The sequence below is a fragment of the Ochlerotatus camptorhynchus genome, unplaced genomic scaffold (genome assembly GCF_037179485.1).
Source record: "Ochlerotatus camptorhynchus isolate MF236.1 unplaced genomic scaffold, CSIRO-AGI_Acam_v1.1 ptg000274l, whole genome shotgun sequence".
In the NCBI taxonomy this organism is placed as follows: Eukaryota; Metazoa; Arthropoda; class Insecta; order Diptera; family Culicidae; genus Ochlerotatus; species Ochlerotatus camptorhynchus.
The window spans coordinates 1,918,025-1,940,664 of NW_027040763.1; positions in this window are offsets into that span (position 1 = coordinate 1,918,025).

The following is a 22,640-nucleotide window of genomic DNA, read 5'->3' on the forward strand; positions in this document are numbered from 1 at the left end:
TTAGCTAAACTTGCTCTGGCCATTCTCTTAAGGGTACCGCCAATCGCATCACAAGGACCTTTGCCGTGTGAAGTTGCAAAAAAATGCCATTCAATTTCTACATCTACATCTACATCTGACATAAAAATACACTTTTGAACTGTTATTTGCAACTTTAAAAATTCTAATAATTTTGAGATAAACAACTGAACTGCTACTGTGTCATGCTTTGAAATTGATTTAGGTAGAGGTTTACAACACTTGAAATTGTTATCCATCGTAAAAAACTACTTGCTTTTTAACTTGAAACGCTAAGAGAGATGAACTGAATGGAACAGGTGAAGATCGTCCCAATATATATATATATGTAGCAGAATAATTACAATGTTGACATTATACCTATCTTCATTAGGTACAATTGATTATAGCAAACTTTTTTAGGTGTGAGTGTAAGAAGCCTCCACGGGGTGCTTTTTTATGTAGTTGTGATATCGCGGGATGAGCTCTTAAGGCACAATATGGTATACGTCAGAGAAGTACCTAGATAATTTACCTCAATTACAGGTTTAATAACATATTTGTTTACCTGTTTATGTTTTGAGCCTCTGTTATGACATACACAATTCTATACAGGTAAACAACTAATAGAGGACAGAAAAAAGGCACATGAGTGGGTTTGTTGATTATTTGGGTATATTTGAGAGTATTTACTTATAAACTTGTTTCTTTTCCGCTGCGTCTAAATAGAAACGGGTAAGTCTGACAGCTACCATATTTGAGAATGAATTGTCTGTTTTTTAATATATATTCATGGAAAAACATCTCGTTGCTGGACATCACGACTAACATTTGAAAATGGCCCAAAATGTAGAAAATTATCATAATAATTTTTTTTAAATTGCATTAACTTGAGAACGGCTGGACTTAGGAAAAAAGTTTCTACATACAAAGTTTTTGAAAATTATGCGTAGAATTCAAATAAATTACTATTTTACTAAAAAATATGTAATTTCACCAACTTGTAAAAACCAACAAAAATTTCAAAAATTATAAATTTTTTTTTAAGAAAGTTACCAGCATACACTCTTTACCATATATTAGGGCATTTTTTCAGTTTTCTTGAAAAAAAAAATTATGAAGATCGAAGGGGGGGTGTTTTGAGATAATCATCGTTTTACGTTTTTTAAATACTAATTTACTAAGTTTTTCTTTCAGTGTATTTTTTTCCGCAAAGATAATTTAACTACCTAAAACTTTTTCTCATATGCCATTTTGATCAGATCAATAATTTTCAAGTTATGATTTTTTGAAAAAAAAAATAATCCATTTTTTATACGCCCTTTTCAAAAGTTACTCTGGAGAAAAAAATCTAATTTAAATGAAAAATTCAACCATTAGTAGCAGCGAACACGTGAGAAATGTTTCATTCAAATCGGAAACACTCATGACCAACCGGTTTGCGTTTTGGGCTGGAAATGCTCTATATAGATTGGCGGTTGTTGAATAAATCCTAAGATTAAAATTTATTTTTTTAAATAAGAAAATCAGTTCCTTCATATTGCATAATTAGGTTTCAAACATATTCACCCAACTTTCGAAAACTAACTAATGTTAGTCACAAGGGGTAGGTCACTCCGCACACCAATCTTGGGTCATATTTTTTTTGGCAGTGTGCCGCAGGTGTGCCGATTGTACCGGTCATAGAGCAAGCTGCGATTGTTTGTAAAATACCCATCCCGGCAACCCGGTATTTCTGACACCTTGAATGTTTTGGTTTGAAATCGCAAGGATAAATCGGATTGCCGCGGGAAGTGGCGGGTGTGCGAAATTTTGGTGAATTAAGGATACTAATGGGGTCTGATGAACTGCCTCTTTCTCTTGAGCCCAACCTACATTTCGTATTTAGATCTATAAGTGAGCTGGTCTGAGTTCCTCTGGTATATTCAATTAAAGGATGTTCCTGAATATATGTACAGTCAAACAGCACGTTATGTTATGAACAACTTCAATGACAGTTGTCCAGCAGTGCTCCCATTTTATTTACAACAATCCAATGCCTACGAGATTGTACCGAAGGTATGTCGAAGGTATACCAAAGATGTGCCGATCGATGTGCCCAAGATGTGCCGAATCTAATTTCGGCACAATGTGCTGAGTGACTTACCCCTTGACTAGTCATGACAAAACAACTTAAGAAATCAACGTGTACCTGACATCACGAATCTTCGTGTTGCAGAACTATGACAGACAAGTGGCTTTTAAGTTAACTTAAACTCAGTTTATCTTTACCTGTGCTCAATTGAAAATCTATAAACTAGCAAACGTTGTAATTGAATAAATGAAATGTCAATTTGTTTTGTAAAAATATTATTTTTTCGCGTTTCGTAATATTTGAACGGGACTCAAGAGTAAAACAATATTGTAGTCTCACTGAAAAACGGTCAATACCGCCGATTCATCCAAAGAATATAACTCTTTATGTAAAAATTAGTGGTCTTGAGAAGGACCGATTGTTCGATCTCCACTACGTTGTCCGATGCAAAAATGATCTTCGGTACGACATCGTTGCTCAATATCAGCCGGTTGCAGTGCCTGCACGGACAACGCCTGAGACGGCAGAGAGAGGGGAAGAAAATCCACCTCTTGCTATTGCTTGCTGCTGGCGTGTCTGAAGCGGAATGAGCAGAAGCACGACAGTAGTGCTGTTTCACAACTTTTCAGGTTCAAGCAGAACGATGTGCAACCAAGTGCTACTCGATTATGATGACTGGGTTTGGGGAAAACGTTTGTTTTATGAAAACAGTGATAAAATTATCATTTGGACATTTTTCAAAAGTTTTTTTATGGTAAATTTAAAAAGTATTTATTTCAGCAGATTTGTAGAGTTATTTCCTATCGATTGGCGTATTTGGATTTTAATTTCATCTATAAATGACAAAGTTACAAGCGTTCAAAACCTAACACTATTTCACCACCCATTTTTTTGATTTGCACCCCAGTATTGTCCACAAAGACGCAGTTCTACGTCAAAAAAAGCTATAGACAACTTTGATGTCCGTTTTATAACTTGAACAGTCCTTCTTAGTTGACCCAAAATTAGATCTAAATCCTATATTGAAATGTTAATTGTTATGAAAACTCATCCTCATTGATGATGCGTCACAAAAAGTGGTTTTTCGATTTTGACTAATATTCCTCCAGCTTCTTTTTTGTTTTGAGCGTTCGGATACCATATTCCAAACAAAAAAAAAATTGCTGCAAGACAGTAATATATTCCGATAACCGTTCGATCGAATGACAATCCTTCCACTCTCATGTCCCTTAATAATCCAAACCTATCGGGATGTTTACTGCTGCTGCGGAAAACGAGGGAGATATAAATCCCATGAGCAGCTCACACGTGACCAAAAATGGTCATTCCGGACGAAACTCCCATGGTAGAAACAAAAGCAACGTGTCACAAGTGTCCATGAAACATGGATTGCAGCATGCACGAACATTTGGGTATCATAGCAGGCCACGACGAAAAACAAAAAAAAAAAAACGAAGGCGATCCCTCCCATGGCCCAATAAGCCATTGCATCTGCCCAGAAATTTCTCACCTGACAAACATTTCTGCCTCATTAGGCCAAACATGGACGACGACCAAGGACCAGGTCACTGCGCTCCGAGTTCTCGGGCTTCCCGATCGCCAATAGACAGCTTGACGACTGTGAGTAAAAAACAAAAAAGAGTAAGCCTTTGCCCGAAGCGTGATATGGTAAATACCCAGCCCATGTTGCTGCAGCAACCAAAGCAACCCAAGCCGAGGGAGAGGGCAAACATAAATCCCAAAGCCTGCTGCTTATTCGGACGGTGTGCCTCCTGGCGAATCGCCAAAAGCGTGAGGTGTGAGAGCATGGGATGCATAAATAAAACAGTGATTCTTCTGAATTCGATTGCAATTTTTGCATAAACCATGATTGCGCGCATTCTGGCCCCCATTGTCTTCTTGGGTTCTTTCGAGTCCATTTTCTTTTCACATTGTGGAACTGAAACTGAGCGCCCAGCGCAGTGCAGGGGAAATTTACAAGTTGGAAATAATCAACGGATTGTTTGTTTATTCGTTTTCCCGATTATTGGAGAAGTTTTTGTTCGTTGCAACAGATGCATTATGGTGCACACTCTGTGCACGCTCGTTGATGATGGTTGTGGAAAAGGGTGTTGATGTTTCTTGCATTTAATTCATTCGTTATTTGTTTGTTTTTCGGTTTCTGGGAGCGGTGAGAGGGGGGGGGGGGGGGAAGGGCCGTTGGTGGAAAACACGACCGAAGATCATGGATGTTGAATCAGAACAATCGAAGTTAATCAGGCAGGCAGGCGTATGGGAATATTTAAAGTGCTCGGAGTGAAAGAGGGAAGGGTTGGGTGGTGAAATGTTTCGTTAGCACTTTTGAGGAGGAAAAAATAAACAAATTGGAAATGAGAAATTCATAAAGCTGCCTTGGTCGTGCAGTACGAATTTGAATGTTGCTGTTGTAAGAAAACAGCACGTGATCGGAACTTTTTACGGTGCGGTTTCATGTGTGATTTGATCTTAAACTTCAATTATAATATTTTTCTCAAAAAGTTAATAGTTTTTTGTCGGTAATGTTGAATAGTTTTTCTTCGCAATATTACCGATTCCACTCATCTACCGATTCAGCCAACTCAACGCTACTTGCCCAGTTGCAATGTTACCTCTCACGGACGACGACTCAAAGACGCAACATTGTTTTAATTATTTTCTATGTCGCAAAAATTCTTCACATTCCTTTGATCAAGTTTTTTTTTCGCACCTCGTATTTGCTCTCCTTTGCAAAGCAGGACATTTTTCTGCTGCTCATTTCCTTCACTGGTCCAAATGCAGCCAGAGACTGGCTTGACTAATCAAATAAAATTTAATTAATTATACAACTTTTTGGCTACCTCTCCATTTGGTCGTTGTGTCGCGAGGGGATGGACACCGAAAAAAAAAACACCAGCACTACCTTTTACCGGTAAATAGAACGTACCTCTATGTTACAAAGTGCAAAAAAAAAAAAACAAGCGGCAATCATTTATTGCCGCCCGGACCAGAATGATTCGTAATTAAAAGCCAACGGACGAATGCCAGGAGATGGCAAAATTAAGGACTAGGGAGCTAAAATTAAGCATCCCTTTTCCTTGTGGAGTAGCAACCTGAAATGGAATTTGACTCAGGGATCCAAGAAGGCTACGGTCAGCCATTAGTGAACATTTTTGCTTCTTCCACACTGCTGAAAAGATGCGAGGACAACATTTTTTCTCCCTCGATTTGGGTTTCTTTCGTCCCCCGAACAGCTTTTAATTCTCGCGTAAGAAATCGTGTTTTAATGGATGTGTTTTTTTTTCTCACTCTCGTCGTCGTCGTCGTCGTCGTACCCCCAGACATTTTATCACTCTCGAGAAAATTAACAATTTCAACACGCATCCCAGAAGCAGGTTGCTTCGTTTTTGAACGAGTTGAAAATTGAGATTAATTCTTTTATTAGTGGAAGCTGGCAAGTGAGAGGGGTATGACACTTGGATTTCTTCTTGATTATACAAATAAGAAAAAAAAGAACGCACTCGCTCCCATTAAAGTCGGGCGTGAAAGATTCCACCGAAAGAAAAATGCATTCCCATCACTCACGCGTTCTCTCAATTTCGATGTCTTTCTAGCAGAGGACGATCAGGCAGACTGCGATTGCGAGAGCTGAGCGTTCATTCAATTTGACAGCAAATCGATGACTGAATCGCTTGCCCTTTTAGTCGTTTTTTTTTCCGTTCGTCTCACCGCACTAAATCCGAGCCGGGGAAAAAATGTCGCTCAATTTTCAGGGATGGCAGTGGTGCGGGAGGGTGCTAATTTTTCTCCCTTCAATTTGTGCGTTAATTTCCCGAGTTTTCTCTATTTGAGCGCTATTTTCCCCCGCTTTTATATTGAGCATCGATGGAGGATTACAATTGGAAACCGAATTCGGTACGCTTCCGAATTGATTGTAGAGGAGATTAAGCGAGCGATTGGGATGAGACGAAAAAAATGTTCATAAAAATAGCTTGCACCGGAAAGTGGAGTGAGTTTCCCGGATCGGGAGAAAAGTGTGGGTTGAGAAGCTGGGAGAAGGAATGGGAAAAAAAGAACAAACTTTATTGAAATGCGAGTTAAATGATCCGACGAAGGGAATGAATTAAACGATCAAATTCTTTATCAAACTTTTGATTAACATTTGACGGTAATAGACGTAGGCGAATGGTGGCTTCTGTATATGGATTGATTGTTTTTCTTTTAGATAAACATGGAAATGAAAGTAGTTGTAATTTTTTGTCTGTCATTATGCTACATAAGCTATCAGCGAGAGTTTTCGTCGGTGATTGCACTTTAAGTAGATTTGATTAAATCACAATAATCCACATTTCATGAAAGAAGTGCAAACGGCATCATTATTTTGATGAAACCTCTTCCATATCTTTCCTCGATGGTCACAAGCGTGAAGCGACTTGGTAGCAAAATACGCCATGCGTGGGTTCGACTCCCGGTGCAATCTTTCGGGATTTGAATTTGCTAAGCTTCCCAGAGCGTGATTTAAAATTTTCCCTTTACTTTTATCATGGCTATTTAGAACCCATTGCGAGAAAATCAAACTTTTTTGTTCTTGTTCGTCTATCGAATTTCTGTAGGCAAGTTGAATTAAGTCACGTAGGGGAAAGTGGGGAAATTGGGACAATTTGGCCACCCGCTTAAAAATCAATTTACTGAACATATTTTACCAACAATTTGTTGCAAGCCTTATGCTTGAAGCCTACTTGAATTATCCTTGATCCTTGATAACTTGAAATATTTAGTCTGAAAAATTAATGTTCATTAGAGTGGTTTTTCAAAAAATAAAAATGTAGTCTTGCTCAACATGTTAAAAATGTTAAAAGATTTCTGAATCAGAAAAAGGTCTATCAATAGTTTCTTATGGCTTACCGTTAATATTCCTTTAACAGCTATATAAATGGTCATTGGTTTCACACTATGGTTTTATAGGTTTCAATGAACATTATTTTTTTTACCATGGTTTATCGTCCATCGAACTTGTTTTCCGTACTGAGAACCAATGTTACCGACGCCAGGGAGCCAGCTCCCACACCTGAACCGAAGACAATAAATCAAGAAGACTGGCAACTTTGCCAGAATCCAAGCGACAGATACAATGGCGCTGTGCTTGAGTGAAGGTGGAAGCAACGCATAGAAAAATGAGCAAATACACAAACCTTCTTCTGAGGATGTAATCCTTGCTATCAAATTCGTTCGAAGCATTTACCTTTGAGCGGCAGATGACGCGATTGTACCTGTCTCATAGCGTTCGTATGAGAAAATGGAAGAGTTGCCAGTCTTCTTGATTTGTTGTCTTCGCCTGAACCCTACCTATCGACCCATCAACGCATGGACCGGGACTAGGGAAGTAAAGCCCTAGGAAGGCGTGATCAGAGATTTTATTCCTCAGAAAATTCCGACGGTGCCGACTTGGATTGAACCCAGACCCAGGAGTGAGAGGCAGTCACGCTTAACACTACACCACTGGGGCCACTAATAAACATTAAAGTTTCTATTAACAAAATATTACTTAAGTCTATTTGGAGCAATATGAGCAACACTGGTATTTAAAAAAAAACATCTACTTAAATTCTTCAATTTTGTATTATTTCTTTTACACATATGATTGTATCATATGAAATCACGTTTTGAAGCAGCTGCATTGATAAAAATTCTGTTATTCACAAGACTGAAAAAAATATAGCCTTAAATAAGCAGTAGGTATATACTTTTTAAATTCAATTTAATTAATTTATTTATAATTTTTAAATTAAATTTTTTTTTATTCAATCAAAACACAAACATAATTTTTTTTATTCAACCAAGACACATCAAATCACGAGAATTCAAAAAAAAAAACAAGGCTTTCAAAATACAAAATACTTAAGAGAGATTCTGGAGAATATTATGAGAGATTTCTTAAGTTCAATTCAGTGTCCCTGAAATTCTCGAAATTTCTTTAAGTTCATAGTTTTCCACAGTTTTCCAGATGATAATAAAGCAGCCATAATTTATCTTGAAGTTCTCGGAACTGTCTTGTAGTTTATGTAACTTTCATAAAGATCTCTAAACTTTCGAAAATGTCTCTAGACTTTGGAAGCTCTTGAAGTTCTTTGGACTACCCAGAAGTTTTCAGTTTTTCTTTAAAGCTCCCACAATTTTCATTAAGTTCATGTAACTGTCTTGATGTTCTTTGATATTACCGAAAGTTAATGCAATTCTCAAGTTTTCTAAAGTTTAATGATCACGAAACTTGCTTTAAAATTTTTAAACTTATCCAAACATCACTAAACCTACATGAAGTTCCCGCCATTCTGCTAGAATTCTCGGAACATCCTAAAGTAGTCAGAACTTTCCTGAAAAATATGTGCAGATTCCCTGAAGTTAATAGAATTGCTCTGAGGTTCTTTGATCTTCCTTGGTGTTCTCAGAGCTTCTGTGTAGTTCTTGAGATTCTTCTGAAGTTTTTGGGACTGTTGGAACTTGGAGTTCTCTGAATTTTTGATATTTTTCATCAATTTACTACACTTCTGTGACATTGTTTGGCTTCCTGAAAAACTGGAAGATGCTCAACATTTATTTCTATTTTTCTGAAATTAATGGAACTGAAATGATCTAACCTGAAGTTCCTGCAATACTTGAAACCAGGCATGGAAAATTGTTCTTTTGCATTCATTTCGTGCATTCATTTACATTCATTTGTCTCTAACTTTTTTCATCAACAGAATTCCGCAAAATGATGCATGACGAACCAAAGCGAATAGAAGCTTTTTACATTCACAGAAAAACAGTAACAAGTTCTGCCCGCTCTTATTCGTGATGCATAAGAGATACAGATTTGAGTTATGGGCAAAATTAGTAGCTTATAACAAAACCTACTAAAGCTCTATACATCATTTTGCGGAATGCTGTTGATGAAAAAAGTTAGAGGCAAATGAATGTAAATGAATGCATGAAATGAATGTAAATGATTTTCCATACCTGCTTGAAACTGACGTGATGTTTACGAAAAATAACTTGTAATAATTCTGCATCATCCTATTGATGATTGAACTTCCCTAGCGTTTTTCTGAAATTTCCTCGAAGTTTTCGGAACTGTCCTAAACTTAAATGGAACTCTGTAGACTTCTGTAAAGTTTCAGAAGTTATATTTATATATATACTATCTGAGTGTACCCGGTCTTGCTCGGGATTCAATATTAGCTTGAGTTTATGCGCCAATTAAAAAAACTGCTATATTTTACGTAGCCCCTCCCCCCTCTTATCTAAGGGGCAACCCCCTATGACCTCCACATGTCAAATTTGGTTCCATTTGGTTCTCGAGTTACGCAGAATTTTTTGTTTCATTTGTATGGGAACCCCCCTTTACAGAGGGGGAGGGGCCTCGAACCATCATAAGAACCTTTCCCTGCCCCAAAAAACCCTGCATCCAAATTTTCACGCCGATCGGTTCAGTAGTTTCTGAGACTATAAGGGTCAGACAGACAGGCAGAAATTCATTTTTATATATATACTAGCTGAGTGTGCCCGGTCTTGCTCGGGATTCAATATTAGCTTGAGTTTATGTGCCGATTTAAAAAAAAAGTATGCTATATTGTACGTAGCCCCCTCCCCCTATTATCTAAGGGGCAACCCCCTATGATTATCTCCTTATACCCCCACACTCGCCTCCACATGCCTAATTTGGTTCCATTTGCTTGATTAGTTCTAGAGTTATGCAGAAATTTCTGTTTCATTTGTATGGGAGCCCCCCCTTACAGAAGGAGGAGGGGTCTCGAACCACTATAAGAACCATCCACGGCCCCAAAAACCCCTGTATACAAATCGGTTCAGTAGTTTCCGAGTCTATAAGGGTCAGACAGACAGACAGACAGCCAGCCAGCCAGACAGCCAGCCAGCCAGCCAGCCAGACAGACAGACAGACAGACAGACAGACAGACAGACAGCCAGCCAGCCAGCCAGACAGCCAGCCAGCCAGCCAGCCAGCCAGCCAGCCAGCCAGCCAGCCAGCCAGCCAGCCAGCCAGCCAGCCAGCCAGCCAGACAGACAGACAGACAGACAGACAGACAGACAGACAGACAGACAGACAGACAGACAGACAGACAGACAGACAGACAGACAGACAGACAGACAGACAGACAGACAGACAGACAGACAGACAGACAGACAGACAGACAGACAGACAGACAGACAGACAGACAGACAGACAGACAGACAGACAGACAGACAGACAGACAGACAGACAGACAGACAGACAGACAGACAGACAGACAGACAGACAGACAGACAGACAGACAGACAGACAGACAGACAGACAGACAGACAGACAGACAGACAGACAGACAGACAGACAGACAGACAGACAGACAGACAGACAGACAGACAGACAGACAGACAGACAGACAGACAGACAGACAGACAGACAGACAGACAGACAGACAGACAGACAGACAGACAGACAGACAGACAGACAGACAGACAGACAGACAGACAGACAGACAGACAGACAGACAGACAGACAGACAGACAGACAGACAGACAGACAGACAGACAGACAGACAGACAGACAGACAGACAGACAGACAGACAGACAGACAGACAGACAGACAGACAGACAGACAGACAGACAGACAGACAGACAGACAGACAGACAGACAGACAGACAGACAGACAGACAGACAGACAGACAGACAGACAGACAGACAGACAGACAGACAGACAGACAGACAGACAGACAGACAGACAGACAGACAGACAGACAGACAGACAGACAGACAGACAGACAGACAGACAGACAGACAGACAGACAGACAGACAGACAGACAGACAGACAGACAGACAGACAGACAGACAGACAGACAGACAGACAGACAGACAGACAGACAGACAGACAGACAGACAGACAGACAGACAGACAGACAGACAGACAGACAGACAGACAGACAGACAGACAGACAGACAGACAGACAGACAGACAGACAGACAGACAGACAGACAGACAGACAGACAGACAGACAGACAGACAGACAGACAGACAGACAGACAGACAGACAGACAGACAGACAGACAGACAGACAGACAGACAGACAGACAGACAGACAGACAGACAGACAGACAGACAGACAGACAGACAGACAGACAGACAGACAGACAGACAGACAGACAGACAGACAGACAGACAGACAGACAGACAGACAGACAGACAGACAGACAGACAGACAGACAGACAGACAGACAGACAGACAGACAGACAGACAGACAGACAGACAGACAGACAGACAGACAGACAGACAGACAGACAGACAGACAGACAGACAGACAGACAGACAGACAGACAGACAGACAGACAGACAGACAGACAGACAGACAGACAGACAGACAGACAGACAGACAGACAGACAGACAGACAGACAGACAGACAGACAGACAGACAGACAGACAGACAGACAGACAGACAGACAGACAGACAGACAGACAGACAGACAGACAGACAGACAGACAGACAGACAGACAGACAGACAGACAGACAGACAGACAGACAGACAGACAGACAGACAGACAGACAGACAGACAGACAGACAGACAGACAGACAGACAGACAGACAGACAGACAGACAGACAGACAGACAGACAGACAGACAGACAGACAGACAGACAGACAGACAGACAGACAGACAGACAGACAGACAGACAGACAGACAGACAGACAGACAGACAGACAGACAGACAGACAGACAGACAGACAGACAGACAGACAGACAGACAGACAGACAGACAGACAGACAGACAGACAGACAGACAGACAGACAGACAGACAGACAGACAGACAGACAGACAGACAGACAGACAGACAGACAGACAGACAGACAGACAGACAGACAGACAAATCTCATTTTTTTTCTAATTTTCCAAAGAAAATTCACATGCAAAAACATTATTTATAAGTCATCATGGCATAAAGTTGGACTCAAAAAACCACAAAACATCTACATTTAGGTTTTGCTGAGAGTTCATTTTTTTTTAATGATGGGATTAAATTTTCTCAAGAATCTAAGAAAAAAAAAACTGATTTTCTTGGATTTACGATGATTTTTCCCAATATTTTTAGTAAAATAAAAAGTGCCGGAAAAAGAAATTTCGGACCGTAAACTTCGCCTTAATTTATCAAAACTAATTCTTCATGATCCTTAAACTTCTGCAAAAGTCATGACATTCTTGTCGTTTTCGAACCCTGAAGATATTGGTACTGCCCTAATGATCCGACATTTTTTCTGTTAATAAAGGAACTTCCCTAATGACAGCCATTTCCTATTCCTGGGAGGCAGCTCCCACACATGGACCCTACCTATCGACCCATCAACTCATGGACCCGGGACCAACGGTTTTACTTCCCTTCCGAAGAAAGGCATGTTCAGAGATTTTATGCCTCAAAAAATCCCGGCGGTGAGTGGCAATCACGCTTACCACCCAAGTAACATTGCAAGTTTTATAGAGGTTTTATAGCATTCTACAAGTCTAAATCATAGTCTACAGAACCCTCATAAAACCAGAATTGTTACTTGGGCACTACACCAACGGCGCCGCTTCCTGAGGAACATTTCTTTAATTTTTGGAATTTCCCCTAATTCAACGAGGCTTTTTGATAGTTCGCTGAAGTTTCTTGATGCTGCTCGAAGTTTTCGAAACTTTCCTGAAGATATAGAAGCTGCCTAAAATCTTGATTGAGGTTCTTTTGATTTTCCTGAAGATCTCGGAAATTCTTGAACGCTGTCTTGATTTTGTTCTGAAATCAATGGGACTGTCTTAAAGTTCTCTGATCTTCGCAGAAGATTGCGCAATTTTTCTGAAGTGCTCGAAACTTCCGTGAAGTTATCGGAACTTCCCATAAAATGTTCCCGCAATTTTCCCGATGGTCACAGAACTTCCCTGAAGATTCCACAATTTTCCTGAAACTCTCTGAACTTTGCTAAAGGGTTAGGAAATTCCGGTGTTTCTCTGAATTACTGTAATTTCATTGAAGTTATTTGAACTACCCTGAGGTTCTCTGATCTTCTCTGCTGTTCTTTGAGCTTTCGTGAAGTTCTCACTATTCTCTTGAAGTGCTTCTGTGAAGCTCTAAGATCGATGGAAATTTGCCGGAACATCCTTGAAGATCTCTGGACTTGAAGTTTCTGAAATATTTCTAAAGTTTGATGAACTTTTTTGGTGTTTTTTGGACTTCCCTAAAATTGCCGGAGCTCCTTAAAGGTTATTGATATTTTCCTAAAATTATTGAAATATTCCTTAAGTTATTAGTTGTTAAATTATAATTGTAGGATCCTAGGGTCACTATAGATTTTTGCTTTAAATTTGGCGACACCTTAAATTACATGAGAATTCAAAAATAAGTGCAATTACGAACCCAGGATCACACTAGACACATCCGAACATGTTCCGTGTACACCTTCCAAAGGCCAAACCCTATCATACGACACATGAAATCAATACGTAAGAAGGGTCATATCTCACCATAGGTGAGATCAGGTTTTAAAATATATTATGGTGTTTTAAAGCAATTTTGGTGCGCCTAACTCCCTAAAAACTCTGGCATGCTTCGCCAACGGAATGCGAGTCAAAATGGCCGAATTTCAGCTCAAATTTGATTGATTGCCCCATAACAAGTAATTGCATGTATTGCAAAGTCTGAAATTCACATTTTTGTTATTTAGCCTGAATTTGCTCAGCTGTTTAACCTTCATCAATTGTTGGGGTCAATACCTAAGTAGTCAATAAACCCGCCAATTAACTTTTTGGAATATAAGGCTGATGTATTACTAATTTAGCGCTTCCGAGCTTTATATTAATCGTATATCAGCCTTATACTGCAAATAGGTGAACTAGCAGGCTTTTTGATTATTTAGGAATGACTTTCACGAATATATTTTTAACCTAGATACATCAAAATGTTGAAATACCCTCTTAAAAATAACGTGACGAAATCCACCTTTGACATAAAGGATAAGACTCGACGAAAAGCGCGTTTGATTGAGTTGAATTTCGCAACTGTTATGACTCAATTTTATGTCAAAATTGACGCTCGTATATGTCAGTCGCTGGGCACCAATGTACATTTACATGATGGTTTTTTAATGCATAGATACCTCTCCAGAGGCAATTGATTGTTTCTTGCTTTAAGTGACTTGATACGAATGTTCCGGATACCGGATCCAGTATCTCATTTTAATGAACATTCGACACGTCAAAATACCACAAATTGATGTGTACGAAGTGATTCTGCGAATATTTAGTAACTTTTCTGATTACTTGTCGCCAGGGATCTACAGTCATCATTCGCTAGTTGGGACGGTTTTGAAGCTGTCAAACTGTGAACTATTAAAATAACAATTCCTAGGGATTTCTGACCACTTTTCCGAAATAATTCTGACAAGAGCACCAATGAACTCCTGACATTATTTCCAAGAGAATTGCGATAGTACACTCCCGATCATAAGTTCCGGGGTCAACCTTTTAAAAACATGCAAATGTTTTTGGCTCATATCTCTGCCATTTCACGAACGATTTTCGATCTTTATAGGTAATTTGAAGGTGGCGGCATGCTGTCAGTAGTTGTGAGATTAAAACTGATAGCTTGAGGTAATCCGTTGTGATCATGGGAAGAGAGTTAGGCAGGAGTGAAAGTCAACACTTCGATGTAGTTCAATTTCCACACCTTGATCCACCCAACATTTTCAGAGAAAATCTGTTGCCCTCCAAAGGTTTTAAAGTATGCCATCTTCCTCAAAGAACTGAACCCTCAAATTTCAAAATAATTGTATAGGTGCTGTATTGATTTAATCACTTCAGAATAAAAATAATGGAAAACGCCACATTGGTTTATTCAGTTAAAACTCCAAATTATAACAAACATTATGTTTTAAAGCACGCCATCTTCAAAATCTATTTTGTTAGAGTATTGGTCACATTGACTGCTAGTACCAATTTTCGGAAATCGATTTCATGAACTGTTTGCGCCAAAATGATTAATTTTACAGCATTGGTCACAGTGACTGATAGCGTTAATTTTAGAAAAACGCTCCTATTGACTGTTACTGCTGAAATGAATTTTTTTGGAGTTTTGGTCACATTCACTGTTAGTGCCAATTTTAGGAGAGTAGGCTGCGCGTGTGATTGAACGTAACGATTGGTTTTTTTTTCGTGGTGTTTTTTATACAATCAGTTGCTGATTTGGTCTAACCCATGCCCAGGATACGATTTCTAGTTCCTCTGCGAGATCTTTAAGACAGAAGAAGAGCTGCATCTCATTCTATGTAGTTCTACGTTGCTGTTATTTGCTGCTGACAAGCTGTAACGACGCCAAGTAGAACCAACATGGGGCCCTCGACGTCCCATCATTCGTCCCATCATTCGTCTCATTGAGTTCCAGTGCTGAACCTGACTATTGGCCACGAAAAGGCTTGCCAATGCACATAAAAAATCCACTACATCCGAACATCTTTTAACTCAAATCGAGGGAAGACAGTCTGTGCAAGCTCTACCACAAACCGGATTAGTTCATGTTGGTCTTCATCAAGTGGACCGTCTACAATTTGGACAAATCTCAAGCTGCCTGTAGGATCAATTTCTCAACTTGGTGAGTTCATTCCTTTTTGTGCATTTTTATCTCTTCAATCCAGTAACGCTGGTAGATCACTTTTTCGTGGTGTGTTACTGGTATAAGATTTTTCACCGAGCCCTAATCCTGAAAACTTCAAACTAAGGTAACAGGATTTTTCAGTTATCAAGGGAACATATTTTAGTCCTTGTTATTTTGTATGCCTTGCTAAAAGTGACAAGACTCGGGTTAGTGATCACCTCCGTTATGAATTGTTATATTGTAGGGAAAATTGCTCTAATGTTGGGCTATAGATCTAAGCTTGGGCCCATCGCTAAAAATCTACTATTTATCAATTTTATCTAGATGAACACGTCATTGGGACGGTACTAATGGATATTTTTGGTCGCTATTGAAAATTTTATGTTCATAGAGTATTTATAATCCTTTCCCTTTGTCCTTCTCGTTTTCCTTTTCTTTTCCTTTCCCTCTTCTCTTTTTAGAAAGTGAATAAGAGGGTAGGACAAGAGTCAGTGCTCATGTCCCAACCGTCAGAGGAAATTGAGCATCACATAAACTTTCTAGCTTAGATGCTTTCAACGACCAACCAACCGTTACTGGCATTAAGATCTACCACCGAAGCCTGTTTCGAACTACTTCAAACAGAATTGTTTTGTAATCAAAGGAACACATCTTAGTCCATTTTACTTTATATGTCTTGTTGATAGTGAAAAGACTCGGATTTGTCCACCGAGGATGATCTTGAAATAAGGAAAAAATTAGTTAGGTAGTTATTTTTCATCTACGTGATTCCTAATCTTTCATTCGCTGTTCTCTAGTTTGAAGTGGTTAAGACTAGGATTCTGATGCACGGTCATTATCGGTGTTATTGCTTGATTTTGTTGCTAAGGAATCCGTTTTTGACTGCAAAAGGGGCGCGCCTTTGGAGGGTTTTCCAACACTCCAAAGGGTATAAAGAGCAGGAATTTACAATTAAAGTCGGATCCTTGCTATAAAGGCAAGAATGACAACTGTATCAAAACCGATTACTTCTTTATTTCTCAATAGTGATGGAGTAATACGACATGCACTTAAAAAAGGACACGGGGTATACCACAATAGATCAAATAACTGATCTTAGTGGATTTATGTCCCGAACAGAGGAAAAAAAAACATTTAATTATCTAAAACGGAACGTACAGTAGGAGATGTCAACGTTTCATCCATTTATTGGATCCTGAACCATCGTGTTTAAATATTCGATTTAAACAGGCGCGATCTTCCCGACATCAAATTAATCGTTTCAAATTTATCCCACATTCCCCTCCAAATCCAATATAACCCCTCTGCCGATCAAATCCACCAGTGGTTCGTCCAGCAAACCGAACTGCCAAACGTACAATGCAACATCTTCTTTCCTTTATTCAATGTCGGTCTTTGTTCCGCAATCTAGTGCCAATCACCGACGGACATCGGTTGCCTTCCATTGACGGCAATCGAATGTGCTGGAAGGCAGCTTCCACACCTGCGTAAGATATCGCACCCATTCTACAAAACACATGGGCCGGGACCAACGGCTTTACTTCCCTTCCGAAGGAAGACGTGACCAGAGATTTTTAGGCCTCCGAAAAATCCCACCGACCTTGGTTGGGATTGAACTCAGACGCATTGGGGTGAGAGAGCAGTCACGCTTACCACTACACCACCGGCGCCAAACATTGCACAGTGGGCAAAAATTGACAAAACCGCGACTAAATTGAATATCTCGGCTGCCAAAAGGTTTCAGTCAACATGTTATATATATTCTCAAAGGAAAAATTCGGCTGAATCGATTTGTGGTAGTCTTATTGGCCGGAGACTTTTGTGTACCGAGATAAAGGGCCAGGATCAACCCGAGTTCCCGGTATAGTAGGAAATGCCAGTATCTCTCGACATAATTTTACACTTTACTTAACGTATATTACTGGAAAATGATAGTACACCATATACGCCCTCAAGGAAGCTTTACTGGCCTAAAGGGGGATCCGGAACAACCGATAAAGTGGCCACATTATAAAAATTGTCCTAGAACCTTGCGATTTTTAATATGTTGTTCAGAATCAAGAGATCAAAGCGTATTTAATATGGAAACTATATTTTGGGGTATAGTGGCCATATTCTGGTTCTCCGGATAATCTGGATTGACCGATAAAGTGGCCACATTATAAAAATTTTCCTAGAACCATGTGATTTTTTTTCTATGTTTATTCAGAATCATGCGATCAAAGCGAATTTAAAAAAGAATTTAAATTTTGGGGTAAAGCGGCCATATCTTTGTTCTTCGGATAATCTGGATTGACCGATAAAGTAGCCACATAAAACAAATGTTCTAGAACTGTATTTTTTTTCAGAATCACGAGATGAAAGCGTATTTAATATGGAATTTATAGTTTGGGATCAAATGACCTCCGAATAATTCGTGTAGACCGATAAAGTAGGTCGTATAATCTAAACCGGCCAGCATTTGTCAACCGCACAAGTTGGGAAAAAATCTTTATTGAATTGACTTTGATCTCATGATTCTGAACAAACATAGAAAAAATCGCTAGGTTCTAGGACAATTTTTATAATGTGGCCACTTAATCGGTCTATCCAAATTATCCGGAGAACCAGAATATGGCCACTATACCCCAAAATATAGTTTCCATATTAAATTCGCTTTGATCTCATGATTCTGAACAAACATAGAAAAAATTTGAAGGTCAATTTTTATAATGTGGCCACTTTATCGGTCGTTCCGGACCCTCCTTTAGGCCAGTAAAGCTTCCTTGAGGGCGTATATGGTGTCTTTACACCAGGGTTGCTTCCACTCACTTGCTATAAAAAAATTATTTCCTGAATTTTGAAATCATTAGGTGTTATAATGATATTTTGTACTTGTTAGATACGAGAAGAGGTTGAAAGGCAAGTGTTTGACTCATAAAATCTGTCAATTTCGCTACCAGAGTGTTACAATCAGCGATCTTATGACTCAGAGTGAGCGCTCGCGAGTCGTAAAATCGCTGATTGTGACTATCTGAAAGCAAATTTTACAGGTTTCATGTGTCAAACACTTGCCTTTCAGCCTCTTCTTGTATCTAACAAGTACAAAATATCATTATAACATCTAATGATTCCAAAATTCAGAAAATCATGTTTTTATAGCAAGTGAGTGGAAGCAAGCCTGCTTTACACCATATATATTTAGTACTATCAATTTCCAGTAATATACGTTAAGTCAAGTGTAAAATTATGTCGATAGATAGTGGCATTTCCTACTTTACCGGGAACTCGGGTTGATCCTGGCCCTTGCAAAAGTCTACAGCCAATAACTATTGCTCGTAATGTAGCGAGTACCGGACGAAAACTACACACATTTTAGCAATCAAATGGCTGAAACTTTTCTCCATAAATTTTGTGCTTGTGCTCGTGTCGGCCCGGCTTCTAGGCGAGTAAGAGAGGTGACACAGTCCTAGGCGAGTAAGAGAGGTGACACAGTCGGAAGAAGTGTTAGTTTGTTTACTAAAATGAACCGCCCATTTTGTTATGGCAAGTTTCGCTATAAGAAATGCTCCTCGAAATTCACATCAAAGATTGATTAATTGCGTAGGAAATCAGTTTGACACGGCATTTGTGACAGGTCAAAAACCGTCCAAATTCGACCAAAAATAAAAATTTGTTTTGAATTTCTGTATGGCAAAATAATGAACTTTTCGTCAACATTAACGGCGAAGAACTCACCAACACTGGGAGACCGTGAGTTCCTGCCCACCTGTCATTTCCCATCTCGGCCCGGCTTGGCCGATTCTACAGCAGAGGATAGTCGGCATTATGAATAAATGGAGACGACTGTCTTTTGAAGACTTGAGGCGACCTATCCTAGTAGTAATAGACAGAAGAAGGCGTGTGGAAGTGCTTAGAGATTTTATTAAATACATCTGCGTTGTTTGTGACTGTAACCATTATATTGTTGTAGATGCACTGAAATTTCACCTAGATCTAGAATAACAAATTTTAAATACTGTTATCAAAAGTTCACAAACAAACCTACTTGTTTTACAAAAAATGAAAATGGTTGAAGCTAACGGGAAAATATGTTTTATTACGTTCCCTTATATATCTTCTGCTTAACTGTCAACAACTTATAGCTTTTTGTAGATTATAAAAGACAGAACAAAAATTAATTGAACGAGTGGTTCTCAACACGTCATTTCAACATAATTTGTTAGCTGCTAAGCTAAGATTCTACCTCGTAAATAACAATTTGGTTCACCATTTAACATGAATATTTGGAAGTAAAAAGGTTTTGAGCAGGTTCTCCGCCATTTTCATGTCAAATTGGACAGAAAAAAAAAGTCAAAAATCAGAAATAGTTGTGTGCGGAAAAAGGAGCAGTAGATATGTTTGTGATTATTTTTTCGCTCATATGTATATGGATTATGTCCATATAGAATTTGATGCACTACACCGCCGGAAGCTTTACAGAAGCTCTGGAAAAGACGAGGCAATGATGTTCAATTCATAATGCATCAACTATGAAAAAATACATGCAAATGTAGCACTTGGGAACTACGCCACTAGAGCCTCTTCACATAGATATTACTTATGACGGGCGCTATATATCTTGTGAACTAGTATGACGACATTCAAAAGGACTTCGTCACCTGAACAACTTTGCTCAAGACGCCAACTTTCTATATGGCCATGATCACAAGACATTCTATGTTGGAACCAAATTTGATATATTATAGCACCCGTCATAAGTAATATGAAAGTGAGTGGCTCTAGCGGCGTAGTTCTCAATTAAACCAAGATCCAATGGCACAAGCTTGTTGGTCTAAACCAGTTCAACAACTATGTCGAAGACAATACAGCTTTATACATTGAAACAAATGAGATAATCCGCTACATCCCTATTAGTGAAAATCCAATTATCTATGGGTTAATCACGGTTTCTTATTCAGGCTCCCTATTAACCGGTAATAAAGGTTCTTGACTGTTATTTCCACACCCTCTTAATTAAAACAGTATCCACATCAACACTTCAAGCATTGCATTCATTGCTTGTTTAGGTGCACTGTTGAGGCGGAATTACAAACATCGTTTTTTAATCAGTTCGTGGATTTATAAGCACCGTCAAAACATTTGGCTAGGTAAATTTTAAATTTTTACAAATCCTATATTTTTAATGAAAATACGATAAAAAAAATTCTAGTGACTCTAGTCTATGACACCGATTAAAACAAAATCGTGCCGCGGTTATGAAACCCGATACTTTAAAATAATTTGAGTTGGCGCTAATAGTCAATTACCTTCATGGAGGATGAGGGAGTACGTGTCTCTCATCCTCCCCCTGTCTCCGCCAGTGCGATACTATCCATCCCATAGCTAAGGTTACGGTTGTTGATATTTTTATTTGTATACGTGCATGGATGACATATTGGACATACAATGCATAAATGCCATAAGATATGTCCTCTACGGGAGTACTGATAATTATAAGAGCTTATCCCTCTTTATACAGATAATTGGTTTCGTCAATGGCACGTGTATTGTTGTTGTGAAATATTCGGTTGATTCCATTGCATTTATTTAACATATAAGTCATCTTTTTCTATTTATTCTACATATCAGTTCATGGAAAAGTTGAACACCTTTTTCAAAATAATGTCTCGTTTTGACAAATAACACCTCCATGAAGCCCATCAGCTTAATCAATATTTATTCAAAAAATGGCACATTCACAAGTCATCCTGAAAGTAATTCTATTTTTAAAGATTTATTTTTGTACCCAAACTTTCCACCATATGACAATCATTGTAAACGGTACCAACCACCGAAGCACTAATATCAAAGTAGATCCGATTCATTTCTTAATATAGACCCTTTCAATCTATAGTTCTATAGACCCGAAATAGCATTTGATCTCTAGCGCAAAAAGTAAAATTTTCCGATCCGATTATGAAGAAGAGAAAAACACATTGCCGTCGGATTAAAGGCCCACGCACACTCGAAAAAATGTTCATAGCAAACGTACTCGTACAGGGTAACAAATCTATTGTGCGCCGCCATCGAAGGCGGGAATTAGCACTGACAATTTTCAAATTATCACGTCTCCTCTCGAATTGAGTCAATCGCATTTCCAAGTCGCCACTAATAACCCGGGGATACGAAAATATCACTGTTTACAGATCACAAATTGATTTATTTATCTTACCTCCATCGTTCGAGTGCTCGCAATGGCGACGGTCGTGATTATCGATTTTTCGGTGGAGCCCAAATTGGACAAACAACAGTTTGTTTTTTTTTCGAACGAGCGTCAAACTGTGTCACGGATGTTGGAAAATTTTGACCATCACTGCTCCACGCACCTCGCCCAGAAAGATGTCATATTTTTTTTTTCTCAGAACACGAGAACACTTTTCAAAATTGAATCGTGAAAACCAAAAGAGAGGTATCAAATCTTAATCATAATCATCATCATCATCATCATCATCATCAGCACCATCGCAACATTCATGCTATATAAAAAGGAACTGCTCGCTTAGGCAAAGGGGTGAACTCGAAGAATGGGGGGCAATCGTGAAACATTTATTCAACGTTACATGCGGAGCAGAGCAGAGCACAGAGCGAGCGCGCAAAGTGGTTCTTCAACACGATACAGGCTCCTCGGTCAGCTCCCCTCTCCTCGTGTATCGTCGCAGCATAAAAGTTTCAGATCGAGAAAATCACATCACATCGTTTCACCAACAAGCACAGAATCGAAGGGGGAAGCAAAAGGGAGAACAACCATATAACATAAATGCTTCATAATGTTTGAATAAACAGAGAAACATTTTCATTTCGCCCGCTCCTCTTTGCTCCCGGTCCTCGTGTGAAAGCTCCATGGTGCAATGGGAATCCAACTAGAATCCGTAGGAAGATGGTGAGCGGAAAGCTTATTACGTTTCC